Genomic DNA, 18,272 nt, shown 5'->3' with positions numbered 1-18,272 from the left:
CTCTTTGGATATGTGGAACAGTCCATCTTCTGCAACTACACTGGCACCACACCCCACCTTTTCCTCCGCTACATCGATGATTGTATTGGTGCTACCTCAAACTCCCACGAGGAGGTTGAACTGTTCATCCACTTTACTAACACCTTCCACCCCGACCGCAAATTTACCTGGACCGTCTCCGACTCCTCCCTCCCCTTCCTAGACTTTTCTATTCCTATCTCGGGCGACCGACTCAACACAGACATTCACTACAAACCAACCGACTCCCACAGCTACCTAGATTACACCTCCCCCCACCCTGTCCCCTGTAAAATTGCCATCCCATATTCCTAATTCCTTCGCCTCTGCTGCATCTGCTCCCAGGAGGACCAATTCCACTACCAAACTACCCAAATGGCCTCCTTCTTCAAAGACCACAATTTCCCCTCCAACGTGGTTGACGATGCTCTCCACCGCATCTCCTCCACTTCCCGCACCTCTGCCCTTGAACCCCTCCAATCACCACCAGAACAGAACCCTGGTCCTCACCTTACACCCCACCAACCTCCGGATACATCGTATCATCCTCAGTCATTTCCGCCACCTTCAAACAGACCTCACCACCAGGGATATATTTCCCTCTCCACCCCTGTCAGTGTTCCAGAGAGACCACTCCCTCCATGACTCCCTCGTCAGGTCCACACCCCCCACCAACCCAACCTCCACTCCTGGCACCTTCCCCTGCAACCGTGAGAAGTGCAAAACCTGCGCCCACACCTCCCCCTCACCTCCCTCCAAGGCCCCAATGGATCCTTCCATATCCGTCGCAAATTCACCTGCACCTCCACACACATCATTTACTGTATCCGCTGCACCCGATGTGGTCTCCTATACATTGGGGAGACAGGCTGCCTACTTGCGGAACGTTTCAGGGAACATCTCTGGGACACCCGCAACCAACCCAATTGCCCCGTGGCTGAACACTTCAACTCCCCCTCCCACTCCACCAAGGACATGCAGGTCCTTGGCTTCCTCCACCGCCAGACCCTGACCACACGACGCCTGGAGGAAGAGCACCTCCTCTTCCACCTAGGAACCCTCCAACCACATGGGACAAATGAAGATTTTACAGCTTCCTCATTTCCTCCTCCACCCCCCCCCCCCACTTTTTATAGCAATTCCAACCCCTGGATTCAGCACCGCCCTCTTGACCTGCAATCTTCTTCCTGACCTCTCTGCCCCCACCCCCCGCTCCGGCCTATCACCCTCACCTCCTTCCACTTATCGTATTCCCAGCACTCCTCCCCCAAATTCCCTCCCTCCTACCTTTTTATCTTAGCCCGCTCGGCACACCAGCCTCATTCCTGAAGAAGGGCGTATGCCTGAAACGTCGATTCTCCTGCTCCTCGGATGCTGCCTGGCCGCCTACGTTTTTCCAGCACCTCATATTTTTCAACTCTGGTCTCCAGCATCTGCAGTCCTCACTTTCTCCTAACTGTTCTTCAATTCACTTCAGTCAAAATTCTTCTCGCTCTCACTGTAAGATAAAATGACCCACCTGGAGACTGATGGCTGAACAGCACTGTGACGGAGTTACCTGTAATCCAAAGATTGGTTGCACTTAACCTGTAGAAGTAACTGTTGCCCAATTCCTGGACTATAAGAACATGGATCCCTGGATCCTGGTAGGACTAAGTGCCTGACAGACCACGGCCAATCTCTGAAACTGAAACATGACCAGCCCCTTGACTGATTTGGGTTAGAGGGTGAACTGTGAAGAGGATACAGAAATTCCAAATATTAATGCAGGCCATCTTGAACCTGCCCACATTGAATTTTAATGAAAGTGAGACAAGGTGCAGATGCTCAGTCTGCTGTTCGGAGACGTGGTAGTTATTGAAACCTCTTTGTGGATGGCTGTGTCCATTTTAACAAGATTTCTATTTCCAACTCTTTGCTTTCCGGTCTCATGAAACTCAGCAATGAAAAGGATAGTAGAGGACTGTAATCATCAATCAGAATAAATATTGCATAATTAAAGCACTTGATCTCTCATAAAGCATCCATTCCCAAATTTACCTATTTGGCTTCATCAATAAGCCTACCCACATAGCGATTCCTGTCCGATAATCAACAGCTGGTTCTCAGATGGGGAACCTACAGGAGGGGGAAAATGATTACATTCCCTACAGTTAAAATTCTATATATCATTCAGGGAAACCACACTCCTGGATTTGTCAACCATACTTCCCTTTAAGTTCATCCCAATAATTATCAGGGCCACAAATATTAGGAGGTCAGAGTGTGAATTCTTGGTCACTTCGTTTATATTGTACAGCAATAAAATTAGCTACAAAACTGCAACAACAATTTTGCGGCTATTTTGTGCTTTCAAAGTCGTAAAATATCCTCCCACTTTTCTGGAAGCAACAAAAAAAATTCTGTTTAGGGTTCACGCCTTCAGATGGCTATTCAGTGGTCACTACTAGTGGAAAGTGTGATATCATCTGATGACAGAATTGGTGCTCCTAAAATTACATAGTCTGCTGATACTTGGAATCTTACTAATAAGGAGTAGCCACAGAAGCAAGTACAGAATGCTGAACGCTTTAAAAACTTTTCATTCTTTAAAAACAAATTGGCTTTCAGTAATAAGTGGCTCTTTTTTGTTTTGTTTGTGTCTTTAGGCACCATGCCGTGAATTTTCAGATGTTTAAATGGTCTTTGTCAAATCTCTGAAAAGGCTCTGCATTCTATTTGTAGAGTTGGATGTAAACCCACCTAATTAGTTTTAGAAAAAAATTGTTTTGGTTCTTTTGTCTTTTTCAAGAAGTGCTACAGAGCTCCGATTCAATGGAGCCTTTGGATGTCATTCATAATTAGTTAACTTTTCTTTGAAATGAGAATTGAAAGGAAAGGAGAACTAAAGGAGTGAATAGAATAAAACCTGTTTTAGCAATGTAGTTCAATATCGAACTGGCAGACTTTCAGGCATGCAATTTAAACTTGTTCAATATTTCCTCTTCAAGTATGTAAGATTTAGATTTTTTTTAATTAGATTCCCTACAGTCTGGAAACAGGCCCTTCGGCCTAACAAGTCCACACTTTTACTGCCTGAACAGTAACTCACCCAGACTCATTCCCCCTTCCCTATATTTACCCCGACTAATGCACCTAACACTATGGGCAATATAGCATGGCCAATTCACCTGACCTGCACATCTTTGGATTACGGGAGGAAGCCGGAGCACCCGGAGGAAACAATGCAGACACTAAGAGAATGTGCAAACTCCACACAGACACTTGCTGAGGCGGAAATTGAATCCTGGTCCCTGGCACTGAGAGGCAGCAGTGCTAACCACTGAGCCACCAGGCTGCCTTAAACAAAATGCGGGTTGTCTGGGATTTGAACGCAGGACCTCTCACATGTCTACATAGTAGAAAACCCAAAGTGAGAATCGTACCCATAGACCAAGTTTTCAAACTTGTATTGACTATTCATTTAAACATGGTGGCTTTACATGGAGTATTTAAAAGTTAAACTTCCTATACTGAATCTATAATTTAATAAAAGCTGTCTCAAAGGTTCAATGGTTAGTGTAGAATTAAGCCGCACAAAGCTGGGCTGTGTTTTCTCATCCTGCTGGCAGCAGACAGTGAAAGACAGGGAATGAAACACCTCGCAGACTGGTTTTCCATGCCATCGCTTGCATCAACTAGGAGAAAGTAAGGTCTGCAGATGCTGGAGATCAGAGTCGAAGAGTTTGGTGCTGGAAAAGCACAGCCAGTCAGGCAGCATCGGAGGAACAGGAGAATTGATGTTCCTGATGAAGGGCTTATGCTCGAAATGTCAATTCTCCTGCTCCTCCTCTTCGACCTACATATCTCACATCAGTGAGTTTCACCAGAGTGCTGGAAGGGGCATGATCCCATCCAGTTGTTAACCTTGGCAATTAAAATTGTTAGAGAACTAATTAAACTTTTAAAGGAACATTTTGGGGCAGTATCCTGTGGTGCAGTGGTAGACTTGTCAAAATGCATCACCTCACATTTGTCTGGATTGAACTCCATCTGCCACTTCTCCGCCCAAATCTCCAGTCTATCTATATTCTCCTGTATTCTTTGACAGTCCCTTATGCTTTCTGCTACTCCACCAATCATCTTGTCATCTGCAAACTTGATCATATCAACCGTGCCCTCTTCCAGATTATTTTATGTATATCACAAACAACAGTGGCCCCAGCACTGATCCCTGTGGAACATCGCTGGTCACCTTTCTCCATTTCGAGAAACTCCCTTCAACTATTACTCTCTGTCACCTGTTGCTCAACCAGTTCCTTATCCACCTAGCTAGAACATCCTGCACACCATGTGACTTCACTTTCTCCATTAGTCTACCATGGGGTACCTTATCAAACGCCTTACTAAAGTCCATGTATGTGACATCAATAGCCCTTCCTTCATCTGTCAACTTGGTCACTTCCTCAAAGAGCTCCAAGTTGGTAAGGCACGATCTCCCCTGCACAAAACCATGTTGCCTATCACTGATAAGCCCATTCTTTTCTAAATTATAACTAGATCCTATCCCTCAGTACCTTCTCCAGCAACTTTCCCACCACTGATTTCAGGCTCACTGGTCTATAGTTATCTGGAATATCCCTACTACCCTTCTTGTACAGGGGTACAACATGAGCAACCTTCCAGTTCTCCGGCACCTCACCTATGTTTAAGGATCCACGAAGATATCAGTCAGGGCCCCAGCTATTTCCTCTCTCACCTCCCTCAGCAACATGGGATAGATTCCATCTAGTCCTGGAGATTTGTCCACCTTAATAACCTCTAGCATACCCAACACATCTTCCCTACTTATGTCAACATGATCCAGACTAATCAAACTTCTATCTCTAATCTCAACATTTATCATGTTCCTCTCTTCCGTGAACACTGATATGCAAGTAATGATTTTAGTTTTGGACCATTTAGACTTTTGTTTTTGTACAAAAAGGTATTAAATATGAAGTTTGTCCCTGAACTTCAAAGGTTTCAATCATTTTTAGAATTAGTGTTCTTTCCACAGCTAGTTTTACACCTTCCAATTAGAATTGGAAACTCTATTTAAAATCTAAAAAGACGCATGAGGAATTGAAGAAAACTTGGAGTTCCCTGCTTCCATGAATTTGTATATTATCATTGCTTTTGAAAATAGCCATTGTACTTGTACTTCTAAGATTGCAGCTAGAGCAATCCATCAGAAAACAATGAGCACTTTCTAATACTAAAGACTACAGTAGTGGTGCCAGGTACCCACAGTGTTTCTAACTACTGCAACTATTCTTTATTCTGTTGAATGAGCAGAGTTGCTAAAGTCATGTTTTGGCCTTGGAAGTGTATGGACTATTGTAAAAGAGCCAGGTAAGGCACAAATTCTAGTGCTGTTCAAACAAATGTTTTTTCCCCAGTTTGCTCACCTACAGTGCTTGAAGATCAATTCCAAAAAATTCTCAGAAATACCACCCAGATAAGGCAACCATGCATCAAATGCTCATAAGTAAACATTCATGAGTGGAGAGCCATTCATTCCACTTTAATTTTAGGGGAAAAAACCCTACAACTGCACAGTGTGAGATGTTTCATTTCTTGCATCGATCAGTTTCTACCATTTTGTAATTTAATAAGTCCATGCTGCAAGTCCAAGCCCAACATCAACCATGTTTAGATTGGCCAGATGTGGGTTGCTGAGAACCCTTTACTATGTGCAGACTTCTGTTTCACGAGCTGACCTGGTTTTCCAAATGAAAGATTAGTATGTAATGTACTGCACCATAAAGTTGCAACACCTGCAGCCCCATCCTAGCCCAGCCCCAAACATACATTAACAACTTTCTTAATCTCCTTTATCCAATCGTGGTACTATGCTGTTTAAAACTTTATACATTAGGGGACAAATATTTATACATCAAGGGACCTGTGATTCCAGTATTATTTCCTCAGATCTTTTATCTCCTATACTTGGTCTGGACTCCACAAATAGTATTTCTGAATGTGATCCATTTTACTCCCTTTTTTAAAATCTCTTTGATCATGCTATCTAGTCCACTTCCCTGAGGTCATTGTCTCATAACATTCTACTTTGGAATCTTCTTAAATAAGATGATTCCATCTTATTTAAAGCTGTTTGCTATCAAAAGCCTGGTTTTTACCTTCACCACAGTTTAGCAACATCTATTATTTACTTCTTTTAAAAACTTAATACCAGATCCAGTTATCCCTCCTTGTACATTTTTGATCAGTTTTATGTAATGTTTAAATACTATGTGAGGCTTATATCTTAACTTATACAATCTCCTATGTAGATTTCCCAATGTACTAAAATAACTCCATGTCTTCCTGTACATATTTTACAAGTATAACCAGAAAATTCTTGGTCAGGTTCAAATGTGTGCACAGGCTGATGTGCAACTCTTATGATTACCTGCCTTCTTCCATCATGTCAAAGGGCCATTGGAGTCATCTCCACTTTGTATTTTTTTTCCTCCATGACTTAGTCTTCTTGTTTACAACAGAATAATATTCATCCATCCAATTGACATGTATTGTCTTGCAGTTATCTTACTTTCGGTGGGTCAACAACTGTCCACCACTGAACTTTCTCTTTAGGTCACTGCAAATTTTATCATCATTATACTCCGGTGAAGCACCTTAGTCATTTTTAATATTAAAGGTATTTGTATAACTCATTATTGTTCACCATTCCATCTTCTCCATCAATTTACCTCTATCTCACTACCTACATATAATCTGCTCAGGTGTAGCGGTAATATCATTGGACCAATAATTAAAGGCCCAGGCTAGAATTACCTTCATTCAGATTTTACCATAGCAGCTGAGTGAATTCAAGAAATTCAATTGATTAACTAGCTTTCAATTCCAGATTTTTATTAAAGTAATAATCTCCTTGAAACAATTATGGATTGTCATAAAAATCCACCTGGTTCACTAATACCCTTTAGGGAAGGAATTTGCTGTGATTCTGAAGGAGCATGTTAGCTAGACCAGGTAGGATGGCAATGTAGCTGACTCTTACCAGCCTATGAAATGGGCTAGCAAGCCTCTCAAACTGCAATAGAAACTTCAAAAAGGAATAAAATCAGTGGGACTACTACTCATCAACTTGTACACAAAGATGATAATAACAAACTCAGCCCTATTGATCCAACAAGTCTACATTACCAACATGTACCATAACTGGGAAAGCAGTGTAATCCAGATTAATTAAGTAACAACCTAACATATTCTTTGAATAGGAACTTGTTCCTTAGAGCCAAAATCACAGATATGACAACTCAGAATAGATTTTACAGCTCAACTCCAAGCATCCACAGGTGTTATGGACCATCAGGATCAGCAGAATTGTAATCAGCCACAATCTTCAACCTTTATGACCCAGTATTTCGTAACTCTACAATTACCATTAAGCCAAGGGATCAACCTGAATTCAATGCAAAGTGCAGAAGGGTATGTAGGAACAACAGCAGGCAGACCTAAAAGTTAGGTACCAATCTGGTGAAGTTACAACACCACTACTTGTATGCCAAACAATAGAAGCAGCTAAGTAATCTCACAATTACAAAATTGGCCAGGAACTGAAACTGGACATGCTGTATGAATACTGGCTACAAAAGCAGGCCAGAGACTGGAAATTCTGATGTGTGTAACTCCATTCTTGACTCCTAAAGTCTGCTCATCACCTACAAGGCCCAAGAATAAAGGAATATTTTCCAAATAGCTGGATTACACAACTCTAGCAATATTAAAGAAGTATGACACCATCCAGAACACAGTAGCCTGCTTGTCTGACATTACTTTTTGATTAATTCAGCTCAACTGTTCTTTCAGGCTTTCCATGCATGCTATTCAAATTATGAAAAAGACAATCTGTCTATCTGCCATAGAAATTTCAGTTTTTACAATGCCTACTGAATCACATGCACAGAACTTCATTATCCTGAACACATCATTCTTTCTTTGATGTGTTTGTGACTTGGGTAAATCAGTTAGCCATTAATTTAAAGTAAGAAAGAACTTAGAGTTATGGAGTAATACAGCATGGAAATAGGTCCTTTGGCCCAAACCGGTCCATGCTGACCATGGTACCCACTCAGCAGGTTCCAATTGCCCGCATTTAGTTCATATCCCACTAAACCCTACCCATCCATATACCTATCCAAATGTTTTTTGAATGTTGGCATTGTATCTGTCTCAACCACTTTCTCTGGTAGCCCATTCCATATATGCACCACTCTCTGCGTGAAGAAGTTGCCCCCTCTAGTCTTTCTTAAATCTTTCCCCTCTCACCTTAGACCTATGCCATCTAGTTTTCAATTCCCTATCCCTGGAAAAAAGACTATATGCATTCATCCTATCAATGTTCCTCATGATTTTATACACCTTAATAAAGTCACCTCTCATTCTCCTACTTGCAAGGAATAAAGACCTATCCTGGTCAACCTCTCCCTACTAGTCCTGGTAAGATCCTCATTAACCTTCTTTGCTCTCTTTCCAATTTAATTATGTCTTTCCTGTAAGAGGGTGACGAAACTCTACAAAATGTTCCAAGTGCAGCCTCACCAATGACTTATACAACTGTAACAATAATGTCCCGACTCTGATACTCAATGCCTTTTTGGCAACCCTGCCTATCTGTGAAACCACTTTCAATGAACTGTGTACTTGTACTCCTAGGTCCCTCTGTTCCACAACACCCCTCAGGATCTTACCATTTACTGTATAAGTCCTACCTTGGTTTGACTTTCTAAAGTGCAAGACTTCATATTTATCTAATCTGAATTGTATTTGCCAATCTTCTGCCCACTTTGCCATCTGGTCAAGATCCCTCTGTAATTTTTTTAAACTTTCCTCAATATCAATGATCCCTCTTGATTTTGTACCATCTGCAAACTTACTACTCAAGTCTTGTACATTCACACCCAGATCATTTATGTAAATAACAAAGGTCCCAGCACTGACCTCTGTGGCACACCACTAGTCGCAGGCCTCCAGTGCAAGAAGCAACCATCAACCATCACCCACTGCTTCCTACCATTTGAGCTAATTTTGAATTCAATTAGCCAGGTTTCCCTGGATCGCATCTGACCTTCATTACTAGCCTGCTGTGTGGGACCTCATCAAAGGCCTTGCTAAAGTCCAGATAGACAACATCCACTGCCCTACCCTCGTCCGTGCTCTTGGTTACCTCTTTGAAAATCTCAAAAGATTTGTCAGACATGAAGGGTTATGCCCAAAATGTCGACTCTCTTGCACCTCAGATGCTGTCTGACCTGTTGGGCCTTTTCCAGTGCCACATTTTATCAACTATGACTTCCCATGCACATATCCATACTGACTATTCCTAATCCGATCAAATGTTGGTTGATTTTCCAACAACTTGCCTATCACTGATGTCAGGTTCACTGGCCTGTAGTTCCCTGGCTTGTCTCTGCTACCTTTCTTAAACAGTAGAAAAACATTAAACAACAAAACTTCAGATGTTGGAATCCAAAGTAGACAAACAGGAGGCTGGAAGAATGCAGCAAGCTAAGCAGCATCAGGAGGTGGAGAAATGAATGTTTTGGGTATAACTCTTCTTCAGTATTAGATGTGGCGATAGGGGGAGCTGCAGATAAAGAAGGGGTGGGATGGGGAGAGTAGCAGAATGGTGAGGTAGTGATAGGTGAACACAGGTAGTGGGTATGACCCCAGAAGGATGAATCTGATTGGTAACTGGAAGGAAGGATCGGTCGGTGAATGGAAGGAGGGGGTGGGGCTGGAAAGGGAGCTGTGGGATGGATGGGAAGGATATTTGAAATTCGAGAACTCAACACTAAGTCCTCCAGAGTGTAGACTGCATTAGCTAATTGAGTAAAAAGTAAGGTCTGCAGATGCTGGAGATCAGAGCTGAAAATGTGTTGCTGGTTAAAGCATAGCAGGTCAGGCAGCATCCAAGGAACAGGAAATTCGACGTTTTGGGCCAGAGCCCTTCCTGATGAAGGGCCCTGGCCCGAAACGTCGAATTTCCTGTTCCTTGGATGCTGCCTGACCTGCTGTGCTTTAACCAGCAACACATTTTCAGCTCTGCATTAGCCAATCTCCAGTCTTCCAGAACTTCACCAGTGGCTAAAGATGAAGCAAAAATCTCTGCAAGGGCCTCTGCAATTTTTTCGAGTAAAAAATGAGGTCTGCAGATGCTGGAGATCACAGCTGCAAATGTGTTGCTGGTCAAAGCACAGCAGGCCAGGCAGCATCTCCGAAATAGAGAATTCGACGTTTCGGAAGGGCTTATGCTCGAAACGTCGAATTCTCTATTCCTGAGATGCTGCCTGGCCTGCTGTGCTTTGACCAGCAACACATTTGCACCTCTGCAATTTCTTCCCTAGCTTCCACAAAGTCAGAGGATGGACTTGATCAGGCCAATGGCATTTATCCTGCTAATGCGCTTTAAGGCTCTAAACACCTTCCCACTGGTAATAAGAATGTGATCCAAAACATCCTCATTTGTTTCCCTTATTTTCTTAGCATTTATGATTCTCTTCTCAGTAAACACTGAGGAGAAATATTTATGAAAAATCTCCCCTGTCTCCTGTGTCTCTGCATATGTATTTTGGGAAAGCAAATCTTAGCAGGACTTATACACCTTAATGGTAAGGTCCTAGGAGTGTTGCTGAACAAAGAGACCTTGGAGTGCAGGTTTATAGCTCCTTGAAAGTAGAGTTGCAGGCAGATAGGATAGTGAAGAAGGCGTTTGGTATAATTTCCTTTATTGGTCAGAGTATTGAGTACAGGAGTTGGGAGGTCATGTTGCAGCTGTACAGGACATGGGTTAGGCCACTTTTGGAATATTGCGTGCATTTCTGGTCTCCTTCCTATCGGAAGGATGTTATGAAACTTGAAAGGGTTCAGAAAAGATTTACAAGTATGTTGCCAGGGTTGGAGGATTTGAGCTATTGGGAGAGATTGAATAGTCTGGGGCTGTTTTTCCTGGAGTGTTGGAGGCTGAGAAGTTAAGTTATGGAGGTTTAAAAAAATCATGAGGGGCATGGATAGGATAAATAGAGAAACTCTTTTTGCTGGGGTGGGGGAGTCCAGAACTAGAGGGCATAGATTTAGGTGAGAGGGAAAAGATATAAAAGAGACGTAAGGGGCAACATTTTCACACAGAGGGTGGTACGTGTATGGAATGAGCTGCCAGAGGAAGTGGCGGAGGCTAGTACAATTGTAACATTTTAAAAGGCATCTGGATGGGTATATGAATAGGAAGGGTTTGGAGAGATATGGGCCAGATGCTGGCAGGTGGGACTAGATTGAGTTGGGATATCTGCTTGGCATGGATGAGTTGGACTGAAGGGTGTGTTTTTGTGCTGTACATCTCTGTGACTCTGTACGGATGCCATACTGATCTTTAAGGGGATCTATTCTCTCCCTAGCCACCTTTTTAGTGTTAATATAGCTATAAAACCTCTTTGGATTATCTTTAACCTTATCTGCCAGATCCATCTCAGATCTCTTTCTGCTCTTCTGATTTCCCTCTTAAGTGCGCTCCATCACATTTTATAGTCATTTAGGGATTCACTTGAGCCCGATAGCTTAAACCCAAGGTATGTCTCCTTTTTCCTGATCAGAGCCTCAATATCCCTCATCAACCAGGGATCCCTAAATCTGCCAGCTTTTCTTTCACCATAACAGAGACATCCTGTCCCTGGACTCTGATACCACATTTTTAAAAGCTTCCCATTTGCCAATCATTCCCTTTCCTTCAAACAGACTCACCCAAACAACCTCTAGTGGATCCTGTCTAATGGCCCCAAAATTGGCCCTGCTCCAGTTTAGCACTTTAACCTGTGAACTTGTCTTATCGTTATTCATAACTGTATTAAAACTCAGAGACACATGGCCACTGAACCCAAACTGCTCTCCGACTGACACTTCAGTCACTTTCACGACCTTGTTTCCTGAAAAGAGGTCCAGTGTTGCACCCTACCGAGTAGGGCCCTCAACATATTTATTTAGGAAACTTTCTTGGACACATTTGACAAATTCCACCCCATCGGGCCTTTTACACACTAGGTGGCCCAGTCAATCCAACCAATATCATTATTATTCCTACTGGTATCTGCAATCTCTCTACACATCTGCTCCTCTAGTACCCACTGTCTATTTGGGGGGGTCTATAATACAGTCCAGACAAAGTGACTATTCCCTCCTTGTTTCTAAGTTCTAACCATATGGCCTATTTGATGACCCCTTAAGAATATCCTGTCTAAGTACTGTTGTTATGTTCTCCCTTTATAAAAAGGGCAACTCCTCCTTGCTTGCTTGTTCTTCTATCATGCCTGTAGCTTCTGTATCCTGGAACATTGAGCTGCTAGTCCTGCCCTTCTCTCAGCCATATTTCTGTTATGGCTAGAACATCCCAGTCCCAGAGCCAATCCATGCTCTGCACTCATTTGCCTTACCAGTCAGGCCTCGTGCATTGAAATAAATTCATTTTAAACCCAAAATCTTTTCCTTCCCTTTGCTGTGTCCTTGGTTATCCTGAATAGTAAAATTGCTTTTGATGGCTGATGTAGTTTTCCCTGACTTCTCTATGGTCCCTGTCTTATTCAGAGACCCACTCCTCTGCCAAACTAGTTCAAACACTCCCGGGCAACACTAGCAAATCTCCCCAAAGGATATTGGTCCCTTTCTGGTTCAAATGCAACCCATCCCTCTTGTGTAGGTCATCTCTACCCTAGAAGAGAGTCTAATGACCCAAGACCTGAAAACCCTGCCCCCTACACCAGTTCTTCAGCCACAGATTCATCTGGCCTATCTTTCTATTTCTATCCTCACTGGCACATGGCACTGGGACCATTTCACAGATCACTACCCTTGAGGTCTTGCTTTTTAATTTATTACCTACCTCCCTATAGTCATTTCACAGGACCCTATCCCTTTGTCTACCTATGTCATTGTATTGATGTGCACAATGACCTCTGGATGTTCAACTTCCTCTTTCACAATGTTCTGCAACCACTCAGAGACCTCCTTGATCCTGATACTTGGGAGACAACACAACATCCTAGTGTCTTTTCTGTGGCCACAGAATCTTCTGTTTGCCCCCCCTTACAATTGATGCTCCGATCAATATCACTCTGTCTGACTGCACCCTTTCCCTCAGAGTTGGTCACATGCCATGACCTGTCAGTTGCTGCTAGCCCTTGAAATGTCATCCTTACATTCTTTTTGCAACTATCATAACTTTTGTATGTCCCAAAGTAGCGGTTCTTACACTCTATGGTCATTTAGTGTAAAGCAGTGAATTTGGCCATAGCAATGTTTGGCACTGGGACAATTCCCAACCAATCTTCAGATAGTGCCCTTTAAAATTTAAGGCCCATGTGAGAGAACAGATATAACCTTCAATAGAATGCAGTGCTGCCTCAGTACTGCATTAAGGTACTACACCTGGATTGTATGCCAAATCATAAAGTCATAGAAATGTACAGCATAGAAACATACCCTTCGGTCCAACCCGTCCATGCCGACCAGATATCCCAACCCTATCTAGTCCCACCTGCCAGCACCCGGCCCATATCCCTCCAAACCTTTCCTATTCATATACCCATCCAAATGCCACTTAAATATTGCAATTGTACCAGCCTCCACCACATCCTCTGGCAGTTCATTCCATACATGTACCACCCACTGTGTGAAAAAGTTGCCCATTCGGTCTCTTTTATATCTCTCCCCTCTCACCCTAAACCTATGCCCTCTAGTTCTGGACTCCCCCACCCCAGGGAAAAAACTTTGTCTATTTATCCTATCCATGCCCCACATAATTTTGTAAACCTCTAAGGTCACCCCTCAGCCTCCAACGCTTCAGGGAAAACAGCCCCAGCCTATTCAGCCTCTCCCTGTAGCTCAGATCCTCCAAACCTGGCAACATCCTTGTAAATCTTTTCTGTACCCTTTCAAGATTCACAACATCTTTCCGATAGGAAAGAGACCAGAATTGCATGCAATATTCTGACAGTGGCCTAACCAATGTCCTGTACAGCCACAACATGACCTCCCAACTCCTGTACTCAATACTTTGACCAAGAAAGGAAAGCATACCAGATGCTGCCTTCACTATCCTATCTACCTGCAACTCTATTTTCAAGGAGCCATGAACCTGCACTCCAAGGTCTCTTTGTTCAGCAACATTCCCTAGGACCTTACCATTAAGTGTATAAGTCCTGCTAAGATTTGCTTTCCCAAAATGGAGCACCTTGCATTTATCTGAATTAAACTCCAACTGCCACTTCTCAGCCCATTGGCCTATCTGGTCCAGATCCTGTTGTGATCTGAGGTAACCCTCTTCGCTGTCCACTACACCTCCAATTTTGGTGTCATCTGCAAACTTAGTAACTGTACCTCTTATGCTCGCATCCAAATCATTTATGTAAATGACAAAAAGTAGAGTACCCAGCACTGATCCTTGTGACACTCCACTGGTCACAGGCCTCCAGTCTGAAAAACAACCCTCTGTCTTCTACCTTTGAGCCAGTTCTGTATCTAAATGGCTAGTTCTCCCTGTATTCCATGAGATCTAACCTTGCTAATTAGTCTCCCATGGGGAACCTTGTTGAACGCCTTACTGAAGTCCATATAGATCACATCTACTGCTCTGCCCTCATCAATCCTCTTTGTTACTTTTTCAAAAAAAGTCAATCAAGTTTGTGAGACATGATTTCCCATGCACAAAGCCATGTTGACTATCCCGAATCAGTCCTTGCCTTTCCAAATACATGTACATCCTGTCCCTCAGGATTCCCTCCAACAACTTGCCCACCATCGAGGTCAGGCTCACCGGTCTATATTTCCCTGGCGTGTCTTTACTGCCCTTCTTGAACAGTGGCACCATGTTTGCCAACCTCCAGTCTTCCAGTACCTCAACTGTGACAATCGATGATACAAATATGTCTCCAGAATTAGAATGTCTCGGAGATGAAAATGCCGCCAATTAAGGCAAGGCTGACACTATATGTAGAATTTATGACAGACTAGTTCATTAACACTTGAGTGTCATGATCATGCATCCTGTACATTTGTGTCTCTCCATTTTGCAATTTTCCATACTGTAAACAACAGTTATCATCTCCATGACAAATTATAAAGAAATGTTGCAGTAGCATAGTGTAATATTTCTACCAGTTGTAGGCTGTTGAATATTCATTTTAAATTAAAAATCTGCATTTCATTTCACACAGATTTATAATGTAGTCAGGGGAAAAGATCAATTTTGCTAAGAAGGTCACTGGATTTGAGGCATTGGCTCTGTTTTCTCTTCACGGATGCTGAGAGGCCTTCAGGTTTTCTCCAGCAATTTCTGTTTTTGTGTGTTGCAGAGGGGAAGGAGTCTGAAACTAATTGTTTTTATGAAGGTGTAGTAGAAGACCAAACTTTTAAGTTGCTCCCCAAAAGAGAAAAAATTCTCTTGCTTGTTATTTGAATTCTTGACCAAATCACTAAGAATATAAATTATGCATTCACTGCAATGTTCCTTGTACACAGTAGATGGCTGTGCTTAACCCCACCCTACCAAATGTTTCATTAGATTCTATGGAAGAAAACCAGTTACATGGGAGAAATAAGCAAAGACAGATTTTGTCTTTTAAGTTTGTGTCAGACTGTAATATATGTAATATATGTCTGAATAATTGTGGTTTATTCTGGTTTTAGGATAAAAGTAAAGTTGCCATAGGTACCAGACCATAGGGCTGCCCTCTCATTAGACAGACAATTGGTGGCGATTCTACCTTTAGAGTCACCATGCTTCAGGTGAAGGGAAAGGCTGAGAAGGAGAGTCCTTCATAGTAACCTAGCTTCTGCAGGAAGTGAATCCACACTGTTGGCGTCACTCTACATTGTAAATTAGTCATCCACCAATTAAGCTAACTGACTCCCATTTTTTGGGGTAAAGTATTTGACAAGCGCTTTAGATTCTTGAAGATCAATATGAATGCCATTTGATTTGATTGCTTGTAAAAGAAATATATTGTACGAATTACTTGGGCTTATTGCTTGGATGTCAACAATTAAAATAATGTCTTATTATTGCAGATTATGTATTTTGAGCCTCAAACATGGCACCGCTACGTAATATTGGATGTATTTAGGTTTACTTATGCAGTCATCCTATTTTCCAATTAATACGTATTTTAGAATTTTAAAATCAGATTTCTTTCAACAATAACCCACTTAATGAACTCCAAATTTTAATATCAGGACAGAATCAATATTAGGACTTACATTTTATAAAACAATATATCTTAGGGATCCCCTGAGAAACTAAATATTTACATATTTGCGATATTAGTTTCCCTTGAATGCAAAGTTGGTTTTTGGTGCCAAGATTTTAACTTAGTTTTTGTATAAACTGTTAATTTCAATATACAATTTACAATGTACTTCAAAGCCAGTTAAATAAAAAGTAATTAAACAATGTAGATGAAAAATTCATTATCAGCCATGCAATAGTGGAATTGTGAAAGCAGTGGCATGTCTCAACCTTATAGGAATATAGAATCCCTCCAATGTAGAAGCAGGCCAGTTGGCCCATGAAATCTGCACCAACACCTAAACCCACTTCCTATTGCCCATGGCTAATCTACCTAGCCTGTACATCCAGGGACACTATGAGCAATTTAACATGGTCAGTCCACTTAACCTGCATATCTTTGGATTGTGGAAGGAAACCAGGGCACCCAGAAGGAATCCATGCAGACACGGAGAGAATGTGGAAACTCCAAACAGACAATCACCCCGGTCTGGAATTGAACCTGGGTCCCTGGTGTTTTGAATTAGCAGTGCTAACCACTGAATTGCCTCTGCTTATAGTTTGAATCCTGATAGCTGAATTTTTAAATGCGAATGATGGCAACAGTACTGTAGAAGTCTGAGCAATTTAGATTATTATACAAAATGTAAGATTTTTCTCTAAAACAAAAGAAAAATACCCTGGATGCTGGAAATCTGAAAAAAAATCTTCCAAATTGTCTTATTTGCTTGAAACACTTAACTCTGTTTCTGATTTCTGATTCCAGTATTGAATTTTCCTAATTTCTTTCTCTGCCTTGTCTTTTTTTTGCCTGTTCTCTCCTCTTGAATGCACTGAATTTCACTGGAATGCATCTCCAGGGGTACAGATTGTCCTCTGGTAGAAATATACACGCCTTTATTTGTGACAGTTGATAAATTTATTTGACTACTCGGGATTCACATCTGAGCCAGAACCTGTTCCCATCTAACAACATTTACACATGTTCTGACCACTAGACTAGGACCAGCAGTTTGGACTGACTTTTTAACCCTTCCTTTGTCCTCGAGGCTGCTAAGAATTATAACAACCCTGTTGCTATCCTTTCTATTATCAGCTGAATATAAAATCCAGGGAATAAACAAAGATTTATTCATTGGTGTATGTCGATGTTTGAATATATAATCAAAATGTAATGCCACTTTCTCCCGTTTTGACGATAAATCTGTTGTTACAAATTATATCCTCACATGAGTTATAAAGATTGGGGATTAATTGCCATCTTAGTTCTGCTGTGATTCTTATCGCTATGGTAACTGTTTGGACTTCTAAGATGTCTTGGATTTTTTTTTCTCTTCAGCCCTTGCTGCAATACACACAGATGTTCAATTTTTGTTCTATTGTCCTGCCCCTCCCACTGGTCAACTCCATATACTCAAATTGATGTTTAAAAATGTTTCCCTGGCTGAGAACCATTTGTAAAGCCCTCCGTAGACTCATACTAATTTTTTTTTCATTGTTCTGCGTTGGAGCTGATATGGAAACAAGGTTGCATTAAATATCAAATTCTGATATCTCCTTAAGTATAGATATTTTAATACAGATAAGGAACTAACCTGACCTATATATCTGTGCACTTTATTTTAAGGTTGACTGTGAGCTAATCCTCAAAATCACAGCACATTATTTTGTTTAGTTGCCTACGTTTGTTTGATTTTAAAAATGTGGTTTTGTAGAAGGTGAATAAGGATATTGAAATGATCACCTCTATTGACGCTCGTTCGCTAGCCTCAGGCACAAATAATCGGCATTTTTCCGAGATACTAGAGACTTGCATTTGGTTGTACCATTTTCTGGTGCTGCTGTCTTCAGATTGGAAGAAATAAGAGTGAAATAAAAGAGCAAAAATAGGAAACTGTTTGCCAATAACCTTGAAATATCTTGTATATTTACAAAA

This window comes from Hemiscyllium ocellatum, chromosome 30 (genome assembly GCF_020745735.1).
Source record: "Hemiscyllium ocellatum isolate sHemOce1 chromosome 30, sHemOce1.pat.X.cur, whole genome shotgun sequence".
Lineage (NCBI taxonomy): Eukaryota > Metazoa > Chordata > Chondrichthyes > Orectolobiformes > Hemiscylliidae > Hemiscyllium > Hemiscyllium ocellatum.
The sequence above is the reverse complement of the archived record's forward strand: the minus strand, read 5'-3'. Positions refer to the sequence as shown.